Here is a 26,638-nt window from a genome sequence, read left to right as displayed (position 1 = left end):
GTCCTTTGCCTACGGTGGCTTGACTCCATGGTACGTGGGCCCGGGTGCAGGAGCAGGAGTGGACGCGGGGATTGGGTCATCGGGAGCAGCTGCTTCTGGCGGTGGTGGAGATGATGAGGTGATGGTGGAGCAGCAGCAGCAGCAGGAGGAGTGATACTTCTTGTTTTATCTTGGTTGATGGTAGTTGGTTTTAGTGGTTAGTAGTGTTGTTAGACTTTAGTAGTTGTTTTTGTGCGTATTTAATTTTGGGACTTGTATTGTTGGCCATAAGGCCGGATTTGATATTTTGGCTTGTTGCAGGATGTTAGAAGTCGGGGAGTCGTCCCGAATCGATTTATATGACAAATATGTGCATGTATGTTGCCTTATGACAGGTTGTATAGGGGAACTTGGCCTGTAGGTACTCGACAGAGTACCCCGTACTCTATCAAGTAGCTGCAGGAAGGTGGGATAAAAAGCATTCTGACCTGTAGGCTACTCGATCGAGTAGCCAAGACACTCGATCGAGTAGCATGGCACTCGATCGAGTACCGCTACATACTCGATCTAGTAGCACTGTTACAGGAGATTTTCGAAAATTAAAAATGTTCAATTGTTTTATAATTGCAAGTTTGATGTTTAATGTGGTTATTAGTGCGTAGTAACACCTTAGAACCATTAATTTCATATATTGGAAGTCGTGTTTGAAGTTTTATAAGCGTATTTGTCACAATTAGTGAAGCGGTAATAGTTTCTTGTTACTTTAATGTTGCATACGCCCTATTACGATCTATTTATCGGAGTTATAACTTCTTGTACACTTGTGTATACCATATTAACATGTGTTGTCAACGGTGAATAGATATTCCGGTGGTTTGTATATGATTTCTAATTTAAACGAATACTTAGTTAGTGAGTAATATCCATAACAAATAATATGGCTTTTATTTAATGTAATGCTGCAAGTAGTAGGTAAGGTGTGTTGTAATTTTCGACGGTGAACTTCGGGGACGAAGTTCCTTTTTAGAGGGGAAGAGTAATGTCGCGAAATGAAAAGGCTGTTTTTGAATTATGTTTTGCTTGTTTATAATGTTTCGATGGTTAATTATAAAATTTCCTGAAGTATAAGTGGTTACCTTAGTTCTTTAAAGTGGATGTGATTGTATGTTTCAAGAGACGGTCATGAAGAAATAGTTATGATGTGATGAATCGTAATTGAAGCACGTTGCCGAGTAACACGGTGGCATTAGTTGTACCACATGAAAGTTGGTGTGAGACATGTTCCAGATTGATAGTTTGATAGTTGTTACCATATGTTGGGTGATCGTGGGTGGTGATTCGCATTGCAAGTTTGATGTTTTATATAATGTATAGAGTAACGGTTGACGGTGATAATGTGTGTATGATAATAGTAAGAGTCGTTACAATTAGAGCGTAGACAGTGATGATGATGACATGGGGGGATGGTATTCCTGGGGAGTTATGACTTGAATAGGAAGATTGGTAATGTCGTGTTTTCCCGTGTCTTGTGTGTTGAGATAGGTAAGTTGAACTTCGGGGACGAAGTTCTTTTAAGGGGGGAAGACTGTAATACCCGCCTTTTTGAGACCCTTTGACCAGCATTGACTGACCTTGTGAGCGGGAATAGTCTTAGAAAGGCGTGCCAAGTTATCTTGGGTTACGAGTTGGGAGTGGTACTCGATAGAGTAGGGGCTACTCGATCGAGTAGCTTAGTTACTCGATCGAGTAGGGGGCCACTCGATCGAGTATGTTGGGTGCTCGATCGAGTATCGAGTTTTCAGCGAGGGTTTTTAATCGCGTTTTGTTAAATGCGCAAATCATTTCCGCCTCATTCTTCCCATCCATCAGTCGCCTCTTTCCCTTCCCTTCACCACAAAACCTCCATGGAAGCCCCTTTGATGGTCCTTGTGCCTTAGGAGAGCGTAGCTTGAGTCGGGTAGCGGTCTTTTGCCGGGTTTCTTCTTATAGGTATGTCATAATCATCATCACTATTCCCATCGTTGCTTTTAGGGTTTGCTTGGTAGTAATGGATGGTCGTATTGTCCTTATAGGCTTTACTTGGTTGCTGGTTATGGCATGTGTCGGCATGGATTGGTCGCGATTGCTTAAAGGTAGGTTCGCCTACTCAGTTTCTGTAGATAGTCTAGTGTGTCGATCGTTGTATCGTTGTTGTTATGTTGTGATGATGGTTGTTGATATTGTGATTGTGATTGTTTATCTGTGGTTCTCGAGATGCGTTCTCGGCTGAGTGGAGTCACTTGCGGGAGTGGCTTCACGCCCTAGTTTCGCCCTTCGTGGAACCCGCCACGGAAGGGGATGTGCACATTAATGGGATAGGGTTATCGCTCGGTATGATGAGCGGGGCTTAGGTGGGAACGGCTGCGGTCCCCCACTGGCAGGGCTGGTCCAGTGGACAGTCGGTGACAGAGATGGAGTGGAGTGCCTGATTGTGACCGATTGTCTTGTGTGGTTTTTATAGTTGTTGGTAACTTTGGTGTATCTTATCTCAGTACTGACCTTGTGTGGTTGTCTTGTTTGTTTATGTGTCTGCCGTGATCCCCTATGGTGAGCACTCTGTCTTAGTAGGTGTTGATGTGGTTGCTAGCTGAAGTCCGGGCAGGGACGAGTCGCCACGAGACTTAATAGTTATAACGAGTAGTCTTTGAATTGTATCTTTTATATCTTTAGTTGGTTAAATCACTTGTAAAGTAACGTAATAGTTCTTTTATCGGCATTTGATCATTACTATCCTCGGGCAACCGAGATGGTAACGCCTTTATATGCTAAGGAAGGCCTAGTTAAGGCTCCTCTGTATATAGGGGTGTTACAGAAAAACACAAAAAACCCTAAATAATTTACAAAAAATTGGGGATCGATTCTAGCAAGAAGAAAAGGACATATCTCATATCATCTTGGGTGCAACTGATAGGTGAATATCATTGCGATATTGTTCTTAGGCCGATTTTTCTAGGACCGAAGGTTGATTTCATAATCTCTCTATTTTCTTTATGTTATTTTCATTTATGACTAGTAATCATCTTTATAAATTCGTTATAATCCTTATAATTAAAGGGAAGCATACAGATAATTCCCACAAGTGGTATCAGAGCAAAGGCCACAAATTTTATTTTGATGATTTTCATAAATTGAATTTAAACAAAAGGTTGTTGAATCGAAAAAAGAAAAAAAAAAGGACACGGCTGATTTTTTTTTTTTTGCCGAGGAGTTTTTTTTTTCCTAGCCGGTTTTGTTCTTGTTTTTGATGCAATATTTCTATTTTTATTTTTCATATTGTTGTTTTAATCAGTTAAAATAATTATATGAAGAATTGATAGATGTTTGATTTAATGAAGATTAAGTTAAAATGTAAATGGAATCGTCATGTTGATGATATAAAAATTTGTTTTTGCTATATAGTTTTTGGCATATACGGTTAATCATGTTTCATTAATTCATATGCTAATCTTGTTCTAATAGCAACTATAAACGATTTTTTTTATCTTAAGTTTTTTTTGTTTTAGGACATTTTGCCGCAAGAAAAAAAAAAACAAAGGAACGTTTTTTAGGGTTTGTGCCGAATGCACAAAAAGAAGATTTTTTTTTATTTTTTTTACTGTTTGCCGATTAACAGTTAAAAAAATTTCTGTTTTTTTTGTTTAGGGCATTTGGCCGAAAGAAAAAAAAAAGGATTTTAGGGTTTTTCTTTGGCAAATGCCTAGGACTGAAAAAAAAATAAAAAAAAATTTCTGTTTTTTTTTCATTTCGGTTATTGAGGAATTACCGGAGGAGAAAAAAAAATTTATTTTCTTGTTTTTGTTTTTAGCTAATGCCGAGATCATTATAAAAAAAAGAGGTTTTTTGTTTTGTTTGTTTTGGCCAATTTTGATTATACATTAAATTAATAATGTATGAGTAATTTTGTGAAGAAGTTCACAATTTTAGATACCTAATTATTTTATAGAAGTTTAAAATAATGTTGGATTAAATTCATATTACAAGTTGAATATGAATTAAGATTAAATTTATAGTGAGTAATTGAGGAATTGTCACTTAATTTGATCAATTAAATAGGTGGTTTGGGAAAATAATCTACATAATTAAAGAATTATGTCTTGCATGTTTATTTTTTTTAGTTGATGCATTTTATTTTAGTTGAATGAATCGTTGAATGAATTTATTTACGTATTTTTGCAATCGGTTGTAATTTGTAATACCTAGTGTGACCTTAGTCAAATTATGTTTTCGTAATGATGGAAACATAATTTTAATGTAATTTGACATCTCGTATCTCCGTTTGGTTTTCTTTATTTATTACGGTTTTGAAATTAGAATGTAAATAGGTTTATTATGTAATTTTAAATTGTAATTTTTGAGAAGACTAGAGATGGAGATTGGAGCTCACTCCCGCTACATGGACCAAGATGGAACATCAAGACAAGCTTCTCGGGTCCAAGGATGGATTCCAAAATTGTATTTAATGTTCATTTTGGTAGATAGGTCACACTAGGATTTTATTTTTGTTTTACGTTTTACCGTTCTTATTGCTTTTCATTCACATGCTAGTTAGTGCATCATTTTCTGCCTAAAACCAAACCACCTACTTAAATGCATGAAAATTGACTCATATAGATTGTATGTTAGTTTTCATAGACATACAAATGTCACTCAGTTTAAGCCATCACCTTAGTTTATTCATTCACGCATGCTAGATATTAGTTCACTTAAAATGAATTAAAATAAAGTTGATGGGATCTTCCTCTAAAACGGAAATTGAGACTAGTCTTTATAAGGGCAAACAACTATGAATCCCTTCTTCGTCGGTAGGCATAATATGACCCCTTCTACATTGGGTAAGTAGTTTGTGTTGACTTAGTTTATCTCAACATTATAGTCCGAAGAGTTTCTCGTGATTATGATGGACTAAAGATAGAATTTACAGAAATTTATCGACCAAGAATTCTAACACTAGAATTAGCCAAAAGGTTGGCTTATCAATTTACAGATAATTGAGTCTTGGGATCATTTATATAATTCTTGAGGAAGGTCAATTATATAAATTCTTGAGTCTTCACTTATAACAGTTTTGCATTAAGACTTAAAATCATAAACGATGCACATGCTTATTATTTTTATTCTTCTTTTCGCAGTGTAGAACACGATTATTTTTGATAATACTGTTACAACAAATGGCTAGAAATAACGAAATCCCAATGCCGAGTGCCACACTTGGACACGAGTCCTGGCTTAAAGTTTTTATGGACAACATGAATCAGTTCACATGACTGAAGAATGATGGGTCCAACGTTGCGGAATGGGAGGCAGCACTACGGAATGCTGCCATTGCTGACGGTAAGCTCAAGTACTTAACTGAGCCAATACCGGTAAACCCAGGCCCCAATACAGGAGTTAACGAGTCACTTGCTTACAGTGATTTCGTCATGGAAGCGGGTGCGATAAAGAACGTACTCATCTTTGCACTGGAAACCAATTTGCAGAGACGCTTCATTGCCCAAGGTGCAAACAAGATTTTCACCACGCTCACTAACGAGTTCTCAAAAGCACCGAGAATCGTTACTTATGAGCATACCTGTCGCTTTTTTGATGCAAAACTCCAAAAGGGCCAACCGGTTAGCCCACACATTCTTAACATGATTGAGAATGTCGAAAAATTGGAGGCACTTGATTGCAAAATCAGTGAGAGCATAGTCATTGACCGAATGCTTCATTCTCTTCATGATGGTTTTGCCCTTTTCAGGGCGAACTACTACATGAATGACTTAAATAAAAGTCCTCATGAGCTACACTCACTTCTCGTACAAACCGAGAAGGATATGAAATTGAGTGGGAGCATGAAGCAGGATGTTCTCACGATTTCCAACAAGATTAAAGGTAAGGGCAAAGCTCCAGGCGACCTAACGGTAGGTAAGCCAAAGTTTAAGAAGCCAGGAAACGGTAAAAGTGGGCCTGGTGAATCTAGTGGCTCACAAGGCAAGGCAAAGAGCAAGGGCGGTGACATTGAGTGCCACCATTGTCACAAGACTGGACATTGGAGGAGGAACTGTCTCGTGTACCGTGAGGACAAAAAAGCAAGCCGCGTCACTCCTGTTGGTATGTCATCTTATATTCATATGATTGAGATTAACCATGCAAGTTTCGGAACTTGAGTACTTGATACTGGTTTTGGTTCTCATCTGTGTAATCATTTGCAGGGCCTAAAGAACATCACACCTCTCAGAAAGGGTGATGTGGACCTGCGAGTCGGGAATGGAGTACGAGATGCTGCAGTCTCAAAAGGAACATACGTAATCCAGCTCCCTAGTGGGTTTGAGTTATATTTATATAACTGTTACTATGTACCTAGTTTATCTAAGAACATTATTTCTGTTTCCGTACTCGATAAAGACGGATTTGCATTTTCAATAAAGGACAATAGCTGTATTTGCTCTTTCAATGAAATGATTTATGGTAAGCAGTTTCCATGAATGGAATTTACATCTTAGATCAAACCACGAAAATATTACACGTGAATAATAAGAAATTAAAGGTTGGTGACAAAGATCAAACCTATCTATGGCATTCTCGAATGGGACACATAAATGAGAAACGTGTAAAGAAACTCGTCGATAATGGGACTATTCCCGCATTCGATTTTTCTACATATGGCACGTGTGAATCATGTCTCATTGGCAAAATGACTCGAATTTCCTTCAAAGGTGTTGGAATGCGCGCTAGTGACCTATTAGGACTCATACATACTGATGTATGTGGACCTATGTCAATTACCGCTAGAGATGGCTATAGATATTTTATCACTTTCACGGACGATTTCAGTAGATACGGATATGTCTACTTAATGAAGCATAAAAGTGAGTCCTTTGAGAAATTCAAGTAATACCAGAATAAGGTTGAGAACCAACTGGGTAGAAAGGTTAAAGCACTCTGTTCAGATCAGTGTGGCGAATATCTTTCAAATGAGTTTGATCAACACCTCAAAGACTGTAGAATCGTTTTACAGTTAACTCCACCTGGAACACCTCAATTAAATGGTGTGTCCGAACGGAGAAATCGAACATTACTTGATATGGTTCGATCCATGATGAGTCACACGGTAGTACCTGATTCATTATGGGGCTTTTCTCTTTTGTCAGCTACTCTTATACTTAACCGAAGTCCGACTAAAGCTGTCGACAAGACTCCATATGAAATGTGGAAGGGAACGGTCCCTAACTTGTCCTTTATTCGGGTTTGGGGCTGCGAGGCTTATGTCAAGTGGAGACACGAGGATAAGCTCGGCCCGCGATCGGTCAAGACATACTTTATTGGTTATCCAAAAGAAATGTTTGGTCATTACTTCTATTCGCCAACGGAACATCGAGTTTTTGTTGCGGCTAGTGCGACGTTCTTAGAGAAAGAATTTCTCGAGAACAAGACAAGTAATAGAACCTTCGAGCTGTCGGAGATTGAAGAACCAACAACCGAGGAACAGATGGAGGAAGTAGTTCCTCCAACTGATGATACGGTTAATTTTCCTGAGGAACCTAGGACGTCGGGTAGAGTCTCTAATCCTCCGAACAGATACATTGGTATGGTCGAGGAGAATGACGTTTTGCTCCTAGAGAGTAATGAACCTGCAACCTATAAAGGTGTTATGGCCTGTTCCGACTCAAAGCTATGGCTCGAAGCCATGCAATCCAAGATGGACTCCATGTATGAGAATGACGTATGGGATCTTGTTCATTTACCTAATAAGGTAAAACCTCTACAGTGCAAATGGCTTTACAAAATAAAGCATTCTGTAGACGCGCAACCAGATACCTATAAGGCACGACTAGTGGCAAAAGGTTTCACTCAAGTGCACGGATTGCATTATGATGAAATTTTTGCACCTGTAGTCATGCTACGTTCCATTCCGATAATCTTAGCTATTGCCGCTTTTCATGACTATGAAATTTGGTAAATGGATGTGAAAACCGCCTTCTTAAACGGTTATTTGGAGGAAGAGTTGTACATGGAGCAACCCGAAGGTTTCATAGATCCTGAACATCCTAAGAAAGTATGCAAGCTTAAGCGTTCCATTTATGGACTTAAGAAAGCTTCTCAGAGTTGGAATCATCGTTTCGACCAGGTGATAAAAGAGTATGGTTTCACTCGATCGGTCGAGGAACCATGCTTATATATCAAGTCGAGTGGGATCAAGATTGTTTGCTTGATATTGTATGTTGATTACATACTCTTGATTTGGAATGACATTCCTCTCTTATCTTCGGTTAAAGGATGGTTGAAGAACCATTTCCAGATGAAAGATCTGGGTGAGGCACAACGCATATTGGGAATCCGTATCTACCAAGATAGATCACGACGGACGTTATCACTTAGTCAGGAGTCTTATTTGGATAAGATTCTTGAGAGGTTCAGCATGACTAACTCCAAGAAGGGGAATCTTCCTATGACATCTGGGATGCAGTTGAGCAAGTCTCAGTCACCCACGACGCCTGAAGGAATTGAGCGCATGAGTCGTGTTCCTTATGCATCTGCAATAGGATCAATCATGTATGCCATGATATGCACACGTCCAGACGTGGCATATGTATTGAGTATGACGAGTTGGTACCAAAAGAATCCAGGTGAAACACACTAGATAGCTGTTAAAAATATCCTCAAGTACCTACGGAGGACTAAGGATATGGTATTGACTTATGAAGGCGATACTAAGCTATGCGCAATCGGTTACGCAGATGCTAGCTTCCAAACGGATCGGGATGATTCAAAATCTCAATCCGGGTTTGTCTTTACTCTTAATGGTGCTGCGGTCAGCTGGAAGAGTTCCAAACAGAGTGTTGTATCAGATTCTACCACTGAATCCGAGTACTATGCCGCTTCGGAAGCAGGTAAGGAAGCTATATGGATGCGTCAATTCTTACAAGGACTTACGATAGTTCCTAGTTCGAATGACCCGATCACCATCTATTATGACAATAGAGGTGCCATCTTCCAGGCTAAGGAGCCTAAATCTAGCAACAAATCTAGACATGTACATCGGAAAGCTCACCTGATCCGTGATTACGTGGAGCAAGAAGAGATAGTGATTGACAAGATAGCTTCGGATGATAACATCGCGGACCCTCTCACTAAACCGTTGAATTTTGATAAGCATGAAGGGCACGTTATTTCCATGGGAATTAAACGTGTTCCTGAGTTGTAGTAGTTGATTATGGATTTGATACATTATCTTTTTCATATACTATTTATAACTTCATCGTTTTTATAATTTTATGTTTTTCATGTGGATTGTACTGACAACATTGAACGCCCCAAAGTGAACTGAATTACATTATATTTTGTTTTGGTCCGTAATCGCCCATTAGAGCTGATAACTCTGGCTATTATATTGTGCAGTTGATTGATGGTGGGTTCAACGAGCCATAAGTCAAACAGTTGACTGATCGATCACAAATACGGGTTATAACGATATCTCGTAGGACAATTATTTTTGTGACAACGTAATGGAGTCCTAAATGTTTAATAACATTCGGTGCCAGGTCGTGGATAGGATATCCATTGTGTTCCTAGAGTCGATTCTTTTGACTACCGACTGTCTCTTGAGATTAAGGCAGTTTTTGGGTGACTTTGGTTTCTTTCTCATGGTCTGCTGTAACTGGAGACTAAGTAGATTTTTTCTGGGTCATTTCATATTGTGCTTACATCTGCAGGATTAGATTTGAGGAAAATATCCAACCCTTATTAGGTTTAGTTATTTCTCAGGGCCACTCGAGGAGTTGTAACTGAAATGCATGGCCATGCTCGAATGATGATTCATTTATCAGTTAAGTTACTCTCTAGTCGGGGAAACCACTCTTGATACAGATCACTTGTAAAATACGACCTTTGTGAATACATATTTTGCAAATTGTTTTACATTGAGTGGGAGAAATTTTAGGATATGAGAATCAGTTATCGCACATACACTTGTGCGGACAAGTGGGAGTTTGTTTGAGCTTGTGTCCTCCACAAATTAGTGTGATAACATTTATAAATCTCCTATAGGTTCACAAGGGTATACTTCGTATTGTATCAGTTGATTAACGATTACCTAATAACGGTTGGCTTGCTAGAAAGTTTGACGTTATTATCATACTGATGGCGGTGATCAACTGGTCCCTAAAAGTCACACCTAAAGGATGTGTTTGAGAGATGTGATTGTATGAAAATATAATCACATTGATGCCTTATATGACTAAACAGTTAGTCAATGTGTTGATGAGACGATTATTTAATGTCGATTAAATAATATTAGCTGAGACGAATTAACTGTCAATTCGCAAATTGAATATAATAAGTTATATTTAATTAATGTATATAATATTAGCTTGGACGAATTAATATGTTAATTCGTAATTAAATGTAATCGGTTATATTTAATTAGCAAATTAAAGTATATATTATACGATATTGTCACAGACCGGCATTAATAAATCCACTGCAAGCTGTTGTGTGTAGACTTATTAATACGAAATGATATAAATGACAATTTATAAATAATACATTGTATACATTTTGTATACTACCAAAATAAGAAGATTTAATCTCCTTATTTTTGGTAAGTAGAAAAACCGAAAAAAGAGAAATTAATCTCTCTTATTTCGGTTAGCATGGGCCGAATTTTTGGAAGAAAAAAACTACCCTATTACTCACCTAATACTCGGTTTAAGTAGGTGAGAGGTAGATCATTTTTATAACCTAATTCTAACCTAGCCTCCTCTCATCAGAGAAAAACACAAAAAACCCTAAATAATTTACAGAAAATTGGGGATGGATTCTAGCAAGAAGAAAAGGGCATATCTCATATCATCTTGGGTGCAACTGATAGGTGAATATCATTGCGATATTGTTCTTAGGCCGATTTTGCTAGGACCGAAGGTTGATTTCATAATCTCTCTATTTTTTTATGTTATTTTCATTTATGACTAGTAATCATCTTTATAAATTCGTTATAATCCTTATAATTAAAGGGAAGCATACGGATAATTCCCACAGTTGAGGGTCGAATGATCGACCGGGGGAAATAGCCGTGTTGGACGGGCCTATTTTGAGAGCTGATTGAGTTAGTGGGCTCCGTGGGGAAGCCTCTGATATCCTGCTGGGGAATCTTTGTGTTTATATTGGATATTTGTGGCACCGGAAAGGGATAGGCTCGTAAGCCTGGTGATGAAGCGGGTCGTTGTCCGCCATCAAACACATTTATACCCAACTACTAGCATAGCAAGCAAGTCGGGGTCGATCCACGGGACGGGGGTACTCAAATTGTTCAATCTAATTGTAGTTGTGCTTGGGGTTGTCACAATTGGTTTGGGTTGAAGATTCTAAACTAATAAAAGCAATGAAAGGTAAATAAGCAATAAAGCAAATAAAGATGTAAACAAGTAATAAAGGATACTAGGATATCATGGGATCACAGGGGAATCATGGTAAGATAGCATAAATGAGTTATATAGATGCAATTAATTTATTATTGTTGGAATTAAGCTAGTTCATGTCTTATAATTCATAAGAAGATTTGGGTCCCGGAGCCGAGTCATTTGTGACTGTACAACACCTACAAGTCGACTTAATTCTTCCTATTAAACTACGTGCATGATAAACCAAATCCAAGGGAAACTTACGTCTCGGAGCCGAGTCGGTTAAGACTTTACAACACCTACAAGTCGACTTGGGTTTTCCCTATTCAACTATATGCATGGTCTAATGAGGCTCGAGTTGGTTTATGTCTTACAAGCCTCATTGAAAAGATAAGAGATGGTAAAAAAATGTAAGGTTTCATAGTCTAGCATATCATCAAACATTACATCTGCATAAGTTGAAGAACAATAAGCAAGCATTCATATAAACTCATTAAGCATAAATCTATACCATGATTAACTCCCCTAATCCTAGTTAAGTAACTACTCACTTATTATCATGGGAAACATGTTATCAATGCTGTCAATCATCACAACAAGTATAAACATGATAAGAGAGTGAGGAAATAAACAATAAAGAGTAAAGAGATTATACCAAACTTAAGATGAATAATTGGAAAGTAAAGAATAATAGAAGAAAACTTGATTGATTGATGAAGAGTTATCAATTCTCCAATAATAACCCAATAATATTCTATTACCCAATAATAAACTTGAATAATAATTAAGGAAAGGTTAATGTGTAATTTGTGGAAAGATTAAATGCTAATCTATTCTAATCTACTCCTAATGAAGGCTTAATCTAATCTAAGAGGACTTGACTCCACTTAGAGGGCTCTCTTATTGATTATTACAAATGGAGTATATATAGTGGTACATCATTAGGTTAAGCAAGGGTATACTAGTAAATAACAATGCTAAGTGTTGAGTAGAGCTTTGCAAGTCCCGAGGGAAATGCGCGGATCATGTGGCAACTCCTGGGGAGATCCGTGCGTCTTGGCTTGAAGCACGGTTGAATCTGTGAAGGGATCCGCTCGGATCACTAGGGAGACACTCGGATCATAGCTCCTTGATCCGCTCGTCCCGTTATCAGGCCGCTCGGACCATGGCATTCTGGTATGCTTGTCATGTGCCCAGGACGCATGGATCCTGGCACAGGGTTCCATCTTCTTGCTTATAAGCCTTAAATCCTTATATATACTCTTTATTCTTACTTCTTTGGTCATCGTTCTTGCCTCCTCTTCATACTAGTCCATCAAAGATCATCAACAAGTTTCTTAATATGCGCGAGAGACGGGAATTCCGCCTCATTATCTCCTTTCCTACAAGACATATAAAATGCAATAGGAAAGCAAAATAGAAACGATTTGACGGATAAAATGGTCATGAAATGCTATATTAGTATGCAAAATGGGTTCAATTAGGGGACTAAATGTGCGCAATTAAGAGTCACATCACCTGGCTTCCATGGGCGGCGGTGATTTTGAATCTCGAAGAGAGGTTGTTTTAGCAGGATTTTCCCTGAAAGGATCCGGCTAGATTATTGAGTAATAAGGGTATCTAGTTCAATAAATTTAGAATAATAGTATGAGTAAATAACAGGAAAGAATTAATTATAAATAATGTTGTTTGTATTTCTTTAATAAGCTGATCACAAACTCGTGTATACAATTGAATATTCAGGAAAGAGTAAGAGATAAGTTGTAAATAATTGATGAATAATTATCCGTCCTTTACAATTGTTAGATCATGCTATTTATAGTTCTTCAAATGCTAACGTTGCATTCAACCCCAACGTTCCTTTTAGCTGTTGGAGTTGTTGGCTGAAAAATAGGGCACACTCCCTATTAATCCGGTTGACTCATTCTCCCTCAACTAACTTTGGCTTTTCTCCTTTTATACGTTTTGATTCATGGGAATAAGGTGCTCTTGTAGTTGGACTTGGTCTTCCTTGAGAATAGGACGTGGGCATTTCCCTTTATATAACCGTTTTGCTACTTGTCAATTTAATCCAGCCTGCTTAAGTGTCCTGCCAGGCTACTCTGCACTTACCATCAGATTTTTCTTCTAGGATTTAGTAGCTTGCTTATCTTGTGGTATTCTTCATCTGCCAAATAGTAGTTAGATTTGTCCAGTCCCTGGTTGCCCCAATTAGCCTAATAAGGTCAGGCTAAATTGAAGTCAGACCAGGCTAAATTGGGCCTAACAATTGCCCCTTGACATTTTACCCGTGCTGGATCAGGCCAGGGGTGAGATGTCAATTTACCGGGCTCAACAATAAAAAGAATCACATTTACTCAAGGACTCTTAGACTTCTAGTGACCATTAATCACTGCAACGACTAACTACATGATGTCATGCTGACAGTTTTGTGTTTTCTAGGGTTTTTGCACCGTTACTCTTCTTCTATAAATACGGTAATTGTGATGAGTTCATTTTTCACCAAAGTTCTTCCACTTTTCTTGCTAAATCTTCTCTAAAATTCTTCCCTATTTCCCAGGAATTCCAGTTTGCAATTTCTCATTAAGTAATATTAATTTATCACGATAAATAAAACAATAGAGGATATGGGAGCCAAAAAGCGTCCTGCTTCCCAGAAAGCTGCGGCTGAGCCTGAACCCAGAGACGTCCATGAGGAGGAGGTGGTTGAAATTGATCCTCATGCTCGTGCTATAGCGTTTAAATATTAAGATTCTATCTTTTCTGCTCTTCAATACCTGGATTCCTATTTTCCTGAGGAAAACCTATTGAAAACAAACTATGATGGGGTTTTAAGGGAGAAAAATTGATTCGACTTACCGAGGTTTGGATTCCGAGTTTTGTCATCGAGCTAATGGGTGTCACCTGGTTGGTTCTGTATTTATGAATGGGCGTTCAAAGCAGGTTGTAAGTTACCTTTTACTCCTTTAATGATTGATACTATTCGTGCCATGGAAGTATCACCTTTCCAAATTATGCCAATGGTTTGGAAACTTGTCCATTCTATTCAAAATTTATGTTCTAGACATAAACTTGTAATTATTATTAACGATATCAAGGCAGTATATCATCTGAAAAATCCTTCTACCGGTCGTTTCAATTTGAGAATCAAGTCGAAAATGTCTCCATTAATTACTAACCTGGACTCTGGGGACGATAAAGGCTGGGCAAAGACTTACCTGTTTATCCGGACTGAAAGTCTGGGGTCAGGCCTGAATTATTTGAGATATCCTCATTTGGAGAGTGGTAGGTTTCCCGCATTCTTAATTTGCATTTTATATTATACGAAATTGGAATATTTAAGTTTTACCTGTGCATTTTTAGTGATATTTGCAGCTCCTGACTGGAACTTTGACCCTCTTGACGAGGAGTCTATTTCAAGGATAGAGGCCTTTCTTTCTATTCCTGAGGAAGAGAGGACTTGGCTAGCTAGTCTGGGTAGGGATTTGTTGCCCCGGTATATGAAGCCTAAGCTGAGTGTGGTTAAAGTACCCAAAGGCAAGCCTAGCTCCACTGCTCTTTCCTGTATGTCTTCTATATGTCTTTATGTTGATTGTTGTCTTCTTGTCGCTTATCTTCTGATATTTATATGTATTTTTTATACATTCAGTGTACAGATCTTCTGCTAGGTTGGCCTGCTTTAGCGCGACTGACTTGAAAGCTGGGGTTGCTAGAATTGCTGAACAGTCCAAGAGCCAGGAGGCTAGTGGGAGCGACAAGACACTTGACATTTTGGTTTCTGATGTCCAGCCTCCCCAGGAATTGCCCAGGCTAGTATCCCCAGAGGTCGTTCAGGCTTCTAAAAGGAGGAGGGAAGCTGTCATTCCGGAAGAGGAAGGGAGAGAGAAAGAGCCTATTTAGGCTCAACCAATCAGGAGTATCAGGGAAGTGTCTACTCGGATGGACGATATGGATGCTGCCCGGGCACAGATAAATGATTTCTCTGCTAGTATGAGCGGCCAGCTTTTATCTGATGATACCCTTGAGTCTTCTACTAAAGTGGTGTCTATCTTGTCTTCTCTTGTGACAAAGGTTGCTGCTCTTGCTTCTCAAGCTAAGGAGGTTAGTTGCAAAGGGCCTTTTTTAATTATTATGTGTTCTTTGTGTTGCTTTATGTTTGGCTGATTGATTTTCTTTCATTTTTCTGTAGGGATTGATCTTTGGGTTGGCTCGCTTGTCGGCTCGGGGATGCCAGGCTAGGATTTCTGGCTTGGAAGAGAAATTAGATAAAGTTAACCGCGAGCTGCACACATCCAGGGGTAATGAGGTAATACTTCAGTCTCAGCTGGGGTCGGCTAGAGAGGCATCTAGGGCTTCTTTGGTTTGTGAGGTGGCTGCAAAAAATGCTGAGAAAGTTGTCAGGCAAGAGCTCGAGGCTGCAAGGGAAGAGCTGGAGGCTGTCAAGGAAGAGCTGGCTGCCAAGAAGCAGGCAATGCAGAATCAACTGAGGAAAAATGAAGAGCTTGGTGCTGAAAAGGAGCTGGTGGAGGCGCGGCTTGCTGATGCTGCTCTGTACTTCTTTGGGAAAGGCCGGGTTGATGCTATGAGGGATCCGGAATCTGACCGGGCTAAGTGGGATCCGGATCGGGATGAGACAGCTTTGGACACCCAGTATCCTGATTTGGCCAATATGGGTCAAGAAGAAGAAATGTATTCTCCTCCTTCCAAGGAGAAATCTGGTGATTAGGAAATGGTGGATGGTTATGAGTCGGTTACTGGTTCGAAGCCTGTTTAGATTTATGTTTTTGCTTTTCGTTTTGGCCCATCTAGGGGGGATGTTCCTGGAATGAATAATTATTAGGTATGTGGTAGGGCTGGCTTTTTGAATGAATATTTTGTTTCGGTTTTGAATAAATATTTGGTCTTTGTTGGTTTCTTTTTGTGTTTTGATAAGCTATATTTGTAGTGTTGGATGTGTACTGGATCTGGCCAGTTATTCGACTGGATCGGGCCAGTTTTTTGCGCTGGATCTGGCCAGTTCTTTGTGTCATGGGTGGGATTATTGCCTGTCTGGAGGGCTTATGTCCCCTGCCTGTCTGGAGGGCTTATGACCTATCTGTGTCATACAAGCCAGGAAAAGGTTTTCCAGGTTTGTATATTAAATTGAGCTCAATATTTTAAGGCCTGTTTTTGAAACTGAAAGTTGGATATCAGTGGGGTGGCCCCAATCTTTAAAATTTGTTTTAAGTAAATTACAGTATGTAAAACAAATATTGAAATTCTACTCGTTAAAGGGAAATACGAGAATATTGATAAGTACTTGGGCACATAATGGAAGAAATCATATAAGGCATTTATTCATATAATAGCAAATATCATACATTTAGTTTCATATCAGGCCACGCAGGAAATGGTAAGATAAAGATTATACCTGGACTGGGGGATATATTTTATATGTGAAATATTTTTACATGTGAAATGTTCCAAGCTCTTGGGATCATTTCGCCATCCAGGGTTTGTAGTCTATAAGCTCCCTGGCCGACTATTGAGTCAATCAGGTAGGGACCTTCCCAGGTTGGGGCCAATTTGCCAGCGTTCTTCTCTTTTGTGTTTTGAAAAACTTTTCTGAGAACAAGGTCTCCTACCCTGAATACTCTAGCTTTACCAGTCTTGTTGTAGCTTTTTGCAACTCTTTGCTGATATGCTTCCATTCTAATGCTGGCTGCATCTCTTAGTTCTTCCGTCAAGTCCAGGTTATCCTCCATTAGAGGTATATTGCTCGTTATTGTATTCAGGCTGCATCTGGCTGATGGAATGTCGACCTCTACTGGGATTACTGCTTCACATCCATAGACCAAGGAGTAAGGGGGTTTGGCCTGTGGATGTTTTAGGCGTGGTTCTGTCAGCCCAGAGGACCAAGGGGAGCTCTTCAGCCCATCTACCTTTCCTTCTTTCTAGCTTCTTCTTTATGCAACTGATTATTACTTTGTTACTAGATTCTGCCTTGCCGTTAGCTTTTGGATATCCTGGTGTGGAGGTTACTAGGTTGATGTTCCATTGAGCACAGAAAGCTGCTGTTCTTTTTCCCACGAATTGCGTGCCATTGTCGCATACTATTTCGGAAGGGATGCCATATCTACATATGATGTTGCGTTTGATGAATACTATGACATCCTTTTCTTTGACTTGCCTCTAAGAATCAGCTTCTATCCACTTGGAGAAGTAGTTAGTCATTGCTAGAATAAAAACTTTTTGCCCAGATGCTTGAGGTAGTTTTCCTACTATATCCATGCCCCACTTCATAAATGGCCAGGGGGCGGATATGGAATGTAGTTCCTCAGATGGTTGGTGGATATATGGTCCATGAATCTGGCAAGCTTCGCATTTAGAGCTGAATTCCAGGCAATCGGCCCTCAAAGTGGGCCAATAATAACCTGTTCTAAGTACCTTGCTTGCCAGGCTCCTTCCGCCTTTATGATTTCCACAGTATCCTCCATGGATTTCTGATAGTATCTGTTCAACTTCTTGTGGTTCCAGGCATCTGAGATATGGTCCTGCCTGCGATTTCTTAAAAAGCACGTTGTTAATAATAGTATATGAAGCAGCTTTGATTTTGAGTGCCCTAGCATCTTGCTTATTCAGGGGGAGGATTCCTTGTTGTAGCCAATCATAGTAAGGTTTTGTCTATGAATTGGCAATATATATTGGGAAACTTTCATCTTGTTTGTTTATTGCAGGTTCTAATAAATGTACGATGGGTATTTTAACAAAATCAGGGGGACTGAAGTTGGATCCTAGGCCGGCTAGGGCATCGGCCTGGGTATTCAAGTCCCTAGGAATTTGATCAATATTAAAATTGCGAAATTTTGTTTTTAAATTTTGGACAACTTCAAAATAAAGCATCATTTTTGAGTCTTTTGCAGTATATACTCCATTTACTTGGTTTGAAATAAGAAGGGAATCAGTATGTACCTTTAGGTTTTGTACACCAAGGTCAATACATACCTTTAATCCAGCTATTAGGGCTTCATATTCTGCCTCATTGTTGATAGCTTCGAATGCACAGCTTATAGCTTGTACTATCTTATCCCCCTGTGGCGATTTTAGTACTACCCCTAGGCCTATGCCCCTCATGTTGGCTGCACCATCGACAAATAGGGTCCATTCTAGGTCTATTTGGTCATTGGTCAATCTATTTACTTCTTTTATTAGGTCGGGTTCTAGGGCTGGACTAAAATCAGCCACAAAGTCTGCTAGTGCTTGTGACTTAATTGTTGTCCTTGGTTCAAATGTTATGTTGTATATGCTTAGCTGGACTGACCATTTGCACATTCGTCCGAACAATTCTGGTTTCCTAAGTACAGACTTGATAGGAAGATTGGTTCTGACTATTATAGGGTGGCTTTCAAAGTATGGTCTTAATTTTGTGCAACTCATAATTAAAGCTAAAACGTATTTTTCAAGTAGGACATACCTGATCTCTGCATCTAGTATACTTTTACTTACATAATAGACAGGGTGTTGTTGTCCGTCCGCTTCTTTGACCAGGACTGCACTGACAGCAGTTTCCGTGACTGGCAGGTATACTGTCAGGGGTTCGTCTTTGACTGGTTTTGCCAACAATGGATGAGAGGATAGATATGTTTTCAGATCTTCAAAGGCAGCTTGATGATCAGGGGTCCATTTAAAGTCTTTGTTTTTCCTTAGCAGATTATAGAATGATTTGCACCTCTCTGACGATCTTGAAATGAACCTGTTCAGGGCTGTTATTCTTCCTGTCAGCTTTTGTACGTGTTTAACTGTCTTTGGTGGTTCTAGCTCCAGGATGGCTTTGATTTGTTCAGGGCTGGCTTCTATTCCTCTTTTTGTCACCATATAGCCCAAGAATTTGCCTACTGAGACTCCAAAATGGCATTTCTGTGGGTTGAGCTTCATGTTGAATTTCTCCAGTATTTGGAAGGCTACTTCCAGATCTTTGACGTGGTCTTCTGCCTTTTTTGACTTGACTACCATATCGTCAATGTAGACTTCCATGGTATCTCCAATTTGATCTTTGAACATCATGTTGACTAGTCTTTGATAAGTTGCACCTGCATTTTTTAATCCAAAGGGCATGGCAGTGTAACAGTATACTCCCCTTTCAGTAATGAAGGCTGTACTTTTCTGATCTGCGGGGTGCATCTTTATTTGGTTGAATCCGCTGGAGGCGTCCATGAATGTTAACATCTCGTGTCCTACAGTGGCGTCCACCATTGCATCGATATGTGGCAGGGGAAATGGATCTTTGGGGCAGGCCTTGTTCAGGTCAGTGTAGTCTACACAGACTCTCCATTTGCCGTTTTTCTTTTGGACGACTACTACATTTGCTAGCGAGTCGGGGTACATTACTTCTCTGATAATCCCCATGTCCAATAGCTTGTCAACTTCTTGGTTGATGATTTCATTCCTTTCTGCAGCAAATTTCATTCTTTTTTGCTGTACAGGCTTAAAGGATTTGTCAATATTTAACTTATGAGTTATAATATCAGCATTTATACCAGTCATATCAAAATGTGACCAAGCAAAACAAGACATTTTAGTTTTGAGAAAGCTGACCAGGTTGGGTCTGATTGAATCAGGCGCGTCTGACCCTACAAGTACCTTCCTGTCAGGGAATTCCGAGTCCAGAATGACCTCTCCTGTTTCCATTTGTGACTGCGCAATATATTCTTTCCTGACAGATGACTTTAATTGCTATGCGAGGGACTTAACTGACTTTGAAGGTTTCAAAGCCTGGGTGTAGCATTCCTGAGATGTCCTTTTATTCTCCCCTGATGGTGGTTATCCCCCATTCGGTTGGTATTTTCACACATTGATGGTATGTTGACGGGATTGCTTTGACGTTGTGGTTCCATGGTCTGCCCAGGATTACGTTATACGAGGATAGGCAATCCATTACCCCGAATCTTTCATAGGAAGCCACGCCTTCCACATAGGTTGGCAGGCTAATTTCTCCCAGGGTGTTCTTTGTTTCTCCGCTGAACCCAACCAGGACACTGGATTTTTTGATGATTTTCTCTTCATCTATCCTCATAGCTTTGAGGACGTCAAGCATCACCAAGTTGATTGAACTGCCCCCGTCTATCAGGATTCTTGATACCTTAGCTGTGCCAATTTGCATGGTAATTACCAAACTGTCATGGTGTAGATCTGATATTCCCTGCAAGTCTGAGTCATCAAAAGTAACAGCAGGTAATGACTTAGATCAAAGAGGGGGTTGAAGTTTAGACTCCCTGGATATCCTTTTGGCAGCCGAGCTGGTTAAGCCACAGATTTCTGATCCTCCATTTATGAACTTGACTTCATAGATGGGGGAGGAGGAGGAGGATCTCTGCTGTTCCCTGAATCTCTCTTGTTTTGTCCTTCATCTTTGCTCTTTGGCTGCTGGATTAAATCTTTCATATAGCCCTTCTTTAGGAGGTATGCCACTTGTTTCCTGAGTTGGATGCATTCTTCTGTGGTGTGCCCGATGTCTTGGTGGAAGTCACACCATCTCGTTGGATCTTTCCTGGGGTTGTCGGATTTTTTGGGCCATCTGACCGTGTCTCCCAAGCTTTCCAGGCGTTTGATTAATCCTGCAGTATTTATAGAGAAGTTATATTCAGGAAAAGTTAGTAGGCTAGAAAAGTTACCTTTGTGTTCTTGTGCCATGTTGACTTCAGATCGTTCAGGTCTGGAATAAGGTGCTGATCTGGGGTTGCCTCCACTAGTAGAAAAATCCCCTACGGTGGCGGTTATAAATGACCTTTTGTGGCGGTTTTTAGAGATTTAGGGTCCGTCGTTTATCGCGGCGTCGTATAAACTTTACGGCGGTTGTAAACGGTTGTTGAACCGCCACAATAGCTCTCCTACCGTGGCGGTTGTTATACAAAACCGCCATTATAAACTTATATAATACAACTGTTGTTAGACATGAACCGCCACTGTAACTCATCTATAGTGGCGGTTATTTTTTGAAAACCACCACCATAGGTAATTCAATAATAACTTTCCCCCACTACATGTTCTTTATAATGTCGGTTGTTGTTAAAGAACCGTCGCCAAAGGTAATTATGACGTCGGTTGTTAGTAAAGAACCGCCACTAAAGGTGAACTAATAATGGCGTTTCATACTTAAGAACCGCCACCATAGATTTTTTTTTTAAAAAAAAAATATTTGCTACCAAAATTTTGGCAGCAATGTCGACATTGATTTGATAAGTCAAATAGCAAAATAAATAAACAATACATACAAAAGAATGCCTACCAACGAACTTGCATATCATCCGACGAAAAATAGTGTCAATGTCAAAATTATACATCCAAGTGTATAAATAATCACATACACTGTCTAGTGAATAAACTAATCTAACATTTCATGTTCTCTAAACATTTAATAGCCCACACGTCTTTAACATCTTTCATCTCGTCAATTAACATAGTTGAATCTACAATAATACATTTAGCAAACCAATAGTTAGAAAAACAACCTAAACATTATTAAAATCAACATAAGACATTATAGAACACTCCCGAGTTTGATTGAAAGCTTTTGCATGAGTGAGACAAAAACAGATGAATAACTAATGAGTAATGACTTCTTACTTACGCTGGTTTTGTCTCACTTAGTGATGTGCTATATAGATTGATACTTAGGTTCGTCAAAGCGGTGCAACGGTGCTATGCTGTTGAAATTATGTTCACTAAGACCTTAAAAAAGCATGAACTGTATCTAAATAGAATAAATAGAATTCAGGAGATTATCAGAGCTCGTAAAATCCAGAAAAAAAAAAAAAAAAAAAGACATGTCAGGCTGTCACACACAGCACTAATTCTTGAAAAACATTTCACAAATATAATCAAAATAGAATTAAGGTTTGGGAAATTGGGGAAAGATGAAAATTCGAAAACTGAATTGGGTTTGTAAACTTACCAGGAAAGAGGAAGTGGTGGCGGACAACGGTTGTTGATACTTAATGAGGTTGTTCGATACATAATGAGTAATGCTTCAACTCCCTTTTTATTTTTGATAATTCTGAAGATTTTGGCCTCCTCTTAAGCTATTGCTACCTGTATTATCAGGTTTTGGTTGGTGCCAAACCTGCCAACACCATCAGTAATTTTGTTGTATTAGAAAACGACGACAAATACAAAGCATGTCAACATAAATGGAAGATTAATATTCACAATAGCACTTTTATCAGAGATTGCCCAGGGGTAGAAATACCCAATTTTGGATTTCAATTGGTTTCCTTTAAAGATATACTACAGCAAAAACGCAGGCAAGATGTATTCATAGGTATATTTTCTAACATTTAATTACTTATTACAAATAGTCCCATGATTCATGTACGTAACCATTTCAGTTGTCTAAATGCATATATCATTGGAAGGCTGAAAGGAAAGAGTCCCATTCAAATTGCTGGAGAAGGAGAAGATTAAGCTAGAGGATGAATGGTATTTTTTAATTGAGCAGGCATGTCATCTTATGCAACAATGTTGTTGAGAAATAAGTTACCTGCTTGTGTAAGACCAGCCTGAGTCAGAGCAGTTAGCATAGTTCTTGCACAATGTTTTTGCTTTGAACATGAACCTATATACCTGAAATTAATTGAGTAATTTGTCACGATACACATGAATGTTTGGTCGTTTGAAAAAATGAAGGTTGTATTCGAGTGTAGTTGGATTACATTATTAGCCCAAAAATGCTCCAGAAAAGCATTTCGAATACTGCTACTGGGTCTTCGCATTACTGTGGCATCCCTGCCAGTTACGTGTTAAGGAAGACATGAGTAAACATGGATTAGGAAATATCAGAAGCCAAAGTTTCTTAAAATAAGATTAAAGTAGAAACACATTTCAAATAAGAACGAACCACCAACACCCCAAACAAGAGTCAATGATGCGAGGTGTGACAGCACAGCAAACGTATAATATATGGATTAAATAAACCATTCCAATCAAGCTATTCTTCGCCGAATCCGCAATTGGAGATAAATAAGGTCAAGTTAAAGAAACCAAGTTAACGAAGACGATCAATAAGCAAATATCGGCTGTGTGATTATGATGACATATGGGAGAATCCGAATAACACTAGGAAAAGGTAAAGTGGTGATAAATCTGGGCTGACCTTAATTACTCACTGATCGAGAATCAATCAAAACTAATCAAAAATTGGGATGAAGGACCATCTTCACTCATCAATCATGATATTCATAACACCGTACCAAAAAAAAAAAAAGACATACTACAACAGCATACTAGATATATACATGGTTTATATTTCAACATGTCCAACAAACCTCGCAAGATAAATAATGGTAAAACTATGTACTCTCTATTCCTACTACACTATCATTAAATATATTACTAAGCATTGAAAGCAGCATAGAAATTACCAGTCAGAAATATACTCCCAGTTAGAACAGAACTTTACAATAAGTTTCCGAGCAGAGACTGCAATAGGGCAATCAATCCAATATCCTTTGAGTGGAAACTTATGTCTTAGAGCTTCATAGATATTCAAAACCTAGTGGACATTGTCGCTTGAAAGTAACAGCTCCTGCCATGAAGGACCATGCTACCAGAAAATACAAAAACAAAATGATAAATCAAGTAATAACTTTGACGCATAAGTAGGGGTGCGAATAGACAAGTTAAATTCTCAAAATCAACGCAGGATATGCAGATTACTAAATTTCACTGTTGAAAAGGAGAGCCATGGGAAAGAAAAGACGAGAGTCTTTCATTATTTGAAAACAGTTAACATAAAAAAATGATGAATTGGATCCACAGTAAAGAACTAAGGATGCGCAAATTGTTTGCATAAGATTTAAGGACGCCCAAGTTACAAAGTTTCAATATTGTTCCTAATCTGTGATCCATAAGTAGCAGAAGATTTCCAAAGTACAAAAACTACGACACGAGAAAAAGCAAAACCTAGGGTTACTGCTTTCTACTTAAGGGCAATCAGTAGATAAATTGGAAAAATACCACACATCAGAATACACAACAACAATCAAATAGAGCAATAATTCTAATGGAAGTACAAATACAATAACTATGTTGGAGTAGAAAATAGTGAATTATACCTTTGTTGCTGCTGAGAGCAAAGGAGCGGCAAGCAGTGGTTACGACGGCCGCAATATAGATAGTTTTTGTAATTTTAATCGCTTATATGATCGAAGATAGTGATAGCTCTCATAAAATTCGTCTTTCACCAGAACTATTCTCACTACAATCTGCATCAATTTTAAATCCCCAAAAAAATATCGACTCATCAACACAATTGCAAAAGATAGCATTAAACTGATGAAAATAATAACTTAAAAGATAAAGGAGAACATTAAATCAATCTTACCCCAATTATGCACAAATTATGCTGTGAGGTTCTCGTGAATTACCATTACAATAGGCGCAAGGGAAGGAAAGAGATAGACAGCAACAACCAGCGAGGGAGAGCCATAGAGTGAGCCATAGGTTCTCGTGAATTACCATTACAAGTCGCAGCAAAAGCATGTGTTATGGCTGTAGCCCAAGTTCTTTTTTGCTGGTCTCAAATAGCACGAGTTTAAGAAGTCGGTTTTATGCGTTAAACTAAAATAACAGCCCGAAATCAATCAACTAAATAAAAAGGGTGCTTTATTCACCTTACAGGCGTAAAATATGTTTCATATCAATAACCCTAACATGAATTCTAATCAGAACAAAGTTCAAATTCAAATACCAATAATCATCTCATCACTTTGATCAGAAACAAAACATGGTGATTTTTTGGTTACCGTCGCATCAGAACAAAATCAAAGAGAACAAAAGTTGCGATTCGAATACCAATAATTAGATAAACATAATTCAAATGAATAAAGAGGAAATTCGAATACCATACCTAGTTGAAGAAAATGAAATTTGAAACGAAAATGAATCCAATTGATGAATCTAATTGAAACCCTCAGTAATAATCGGTAAAGTTTTATTTATAATAATGCTTTATTGTGAGGGGTGAGTAATCGAATCTGTAATTTTCCATAACGGCATCTGCGGCAGCTTATTACAAATATTTGGTGGTGATTGTAGGGTGAGTGGTGCTCGAGCAGCGGCAAGTGGAAGAAAGGAGAGAGGAATGAGAGATGAGTGTGTTCGGCGTATGGGATGCGTTGATGGGCAGGTGGGGGAGGCCTGACGTCGGTGGTTGCCGGAGTTGAATTGTGAGGGGATTGTAAAGGGGTTTTGGGTTTCAGGTTTTGGGTTTATTTGGCGTTGTGGAATGAAGCAGACGAAGGAATTGTAAATGGGTTTTTTTATTTGGAGATTTTTTTCTATTAAAGTCATCGGTTTTAATTAAAACCGACGCAAAAACATATAATGACGGTTTTTTAGCCTAAAAAATTGTCACTTTGTATTAACTTTTAGCATCATTTTTAACGTCGGTTGTTAACAGAACCGCCACAATAGACCTATGGTAGCGTTTTCTATTTGGAACCGCCATAAAAAGCTTATGTTATCACGTCGGTTCTTACTTAAACCGCCACTATAGACCTCCTACATACTTAAAAATCTACTTCCCGCCAATTTATTGGGCTTTTCGCGTCGTTTCTATTAGAACCGCCACGATAACCGCGTCGTAATAGGGGTTTTTTCTACTAGTGCTCCTTTCTGGTAGGAGCTTTTCCTGTTAGTGTGTCCATAGCCTTGCTTTCCTACGGACGAGTTTGTTCTGAAGTTGAGATCTTATTCCAATCTGACATGTTCTAAGGTGATGGATTGAACAGTGGCAAAGGTTGGGCAAGCTTTTTTGGTTAAGTCTGCATAGATGTCACTGTCAAGCAGGACTCCTTGCCTGAAGGCTTCTACCGCCGTCTCTTCGTCGCACCTGGGAATGGTTACCTTCTCTTTGACAAATCTTGCCAGGAATTCTTTGAGAGATTCTTTAGGAAGTTGCTTTACCCTGAACAGGTTACTGGGTCTCTTGGCCATGTCTCTGCTGCTTGCGAATTGTTGATTGAAGGCATTGACCAGTTCTGCAAAATTCTTGATACTCCCATTTGGGAGATTGATGAACCATTGTAATGCTGCTCCAGTTAGGGTTGTACCAAAGCCTTTACACATGCAGACCAGCCTGAGTTCACTGGGTATTGTGGCGGCTAACATCTTCTGTTTGAATATGGCAACGTGATTTTGTGAATCAGAGGTTCCATCATAAGTTCTCATGGATGGGACGGTAAATTTCTTGGGGAGATCAATCTTTG

The 26,638-nt window shown here is 39.0% G+C and overlaps 1 long non-coding RNA gene across 1 annotated transcript; it reads right to left on the bottom strand.

Moving 5' to 3' along the window:
• Positions 1–21,592: 21,592 nt before the first annotated feature.
• Positions 21,593–25,665, bottom strand: LOC141642946 (uncharacterized). Its single transcript, XR_012543554.1, has 7 exons — positions 25,279–25,665; positions 24,754–24,989; positions 23,792–24,634; positions 23,084–23,156; positions 22,912–22,994; positions 22,327–22,494; positions 21,593–21,841 (listed from the first exon to the last, which is right to left on the bottom strand). It is a non-coding gene; the product is annotated as an uncharacterized LOC141642946 (long non-coding RNA).
• Between the last annotated feature and the right edge of the window lie 973 nt (positions 25,666–26,638).

Source organism: Silene latifolia, chromosome 2, assembly GCF_048544455.1.
Source record: "Silene latifolia isolate original U9 population chromosome 2, ASM4854445v1, whole genome shotgun sequence".
In the NCBI taxonomy this organism is placed as follows: Eukaryota; Viridiplantae; Streptophyta; class Magnoliopsida; order Caryophyllales; family Caryophyllaceae; genus Silene; species Silene latifolia.
This window is presented reverse-complemented; position numbering and strand designations above follow the sequence as displayed.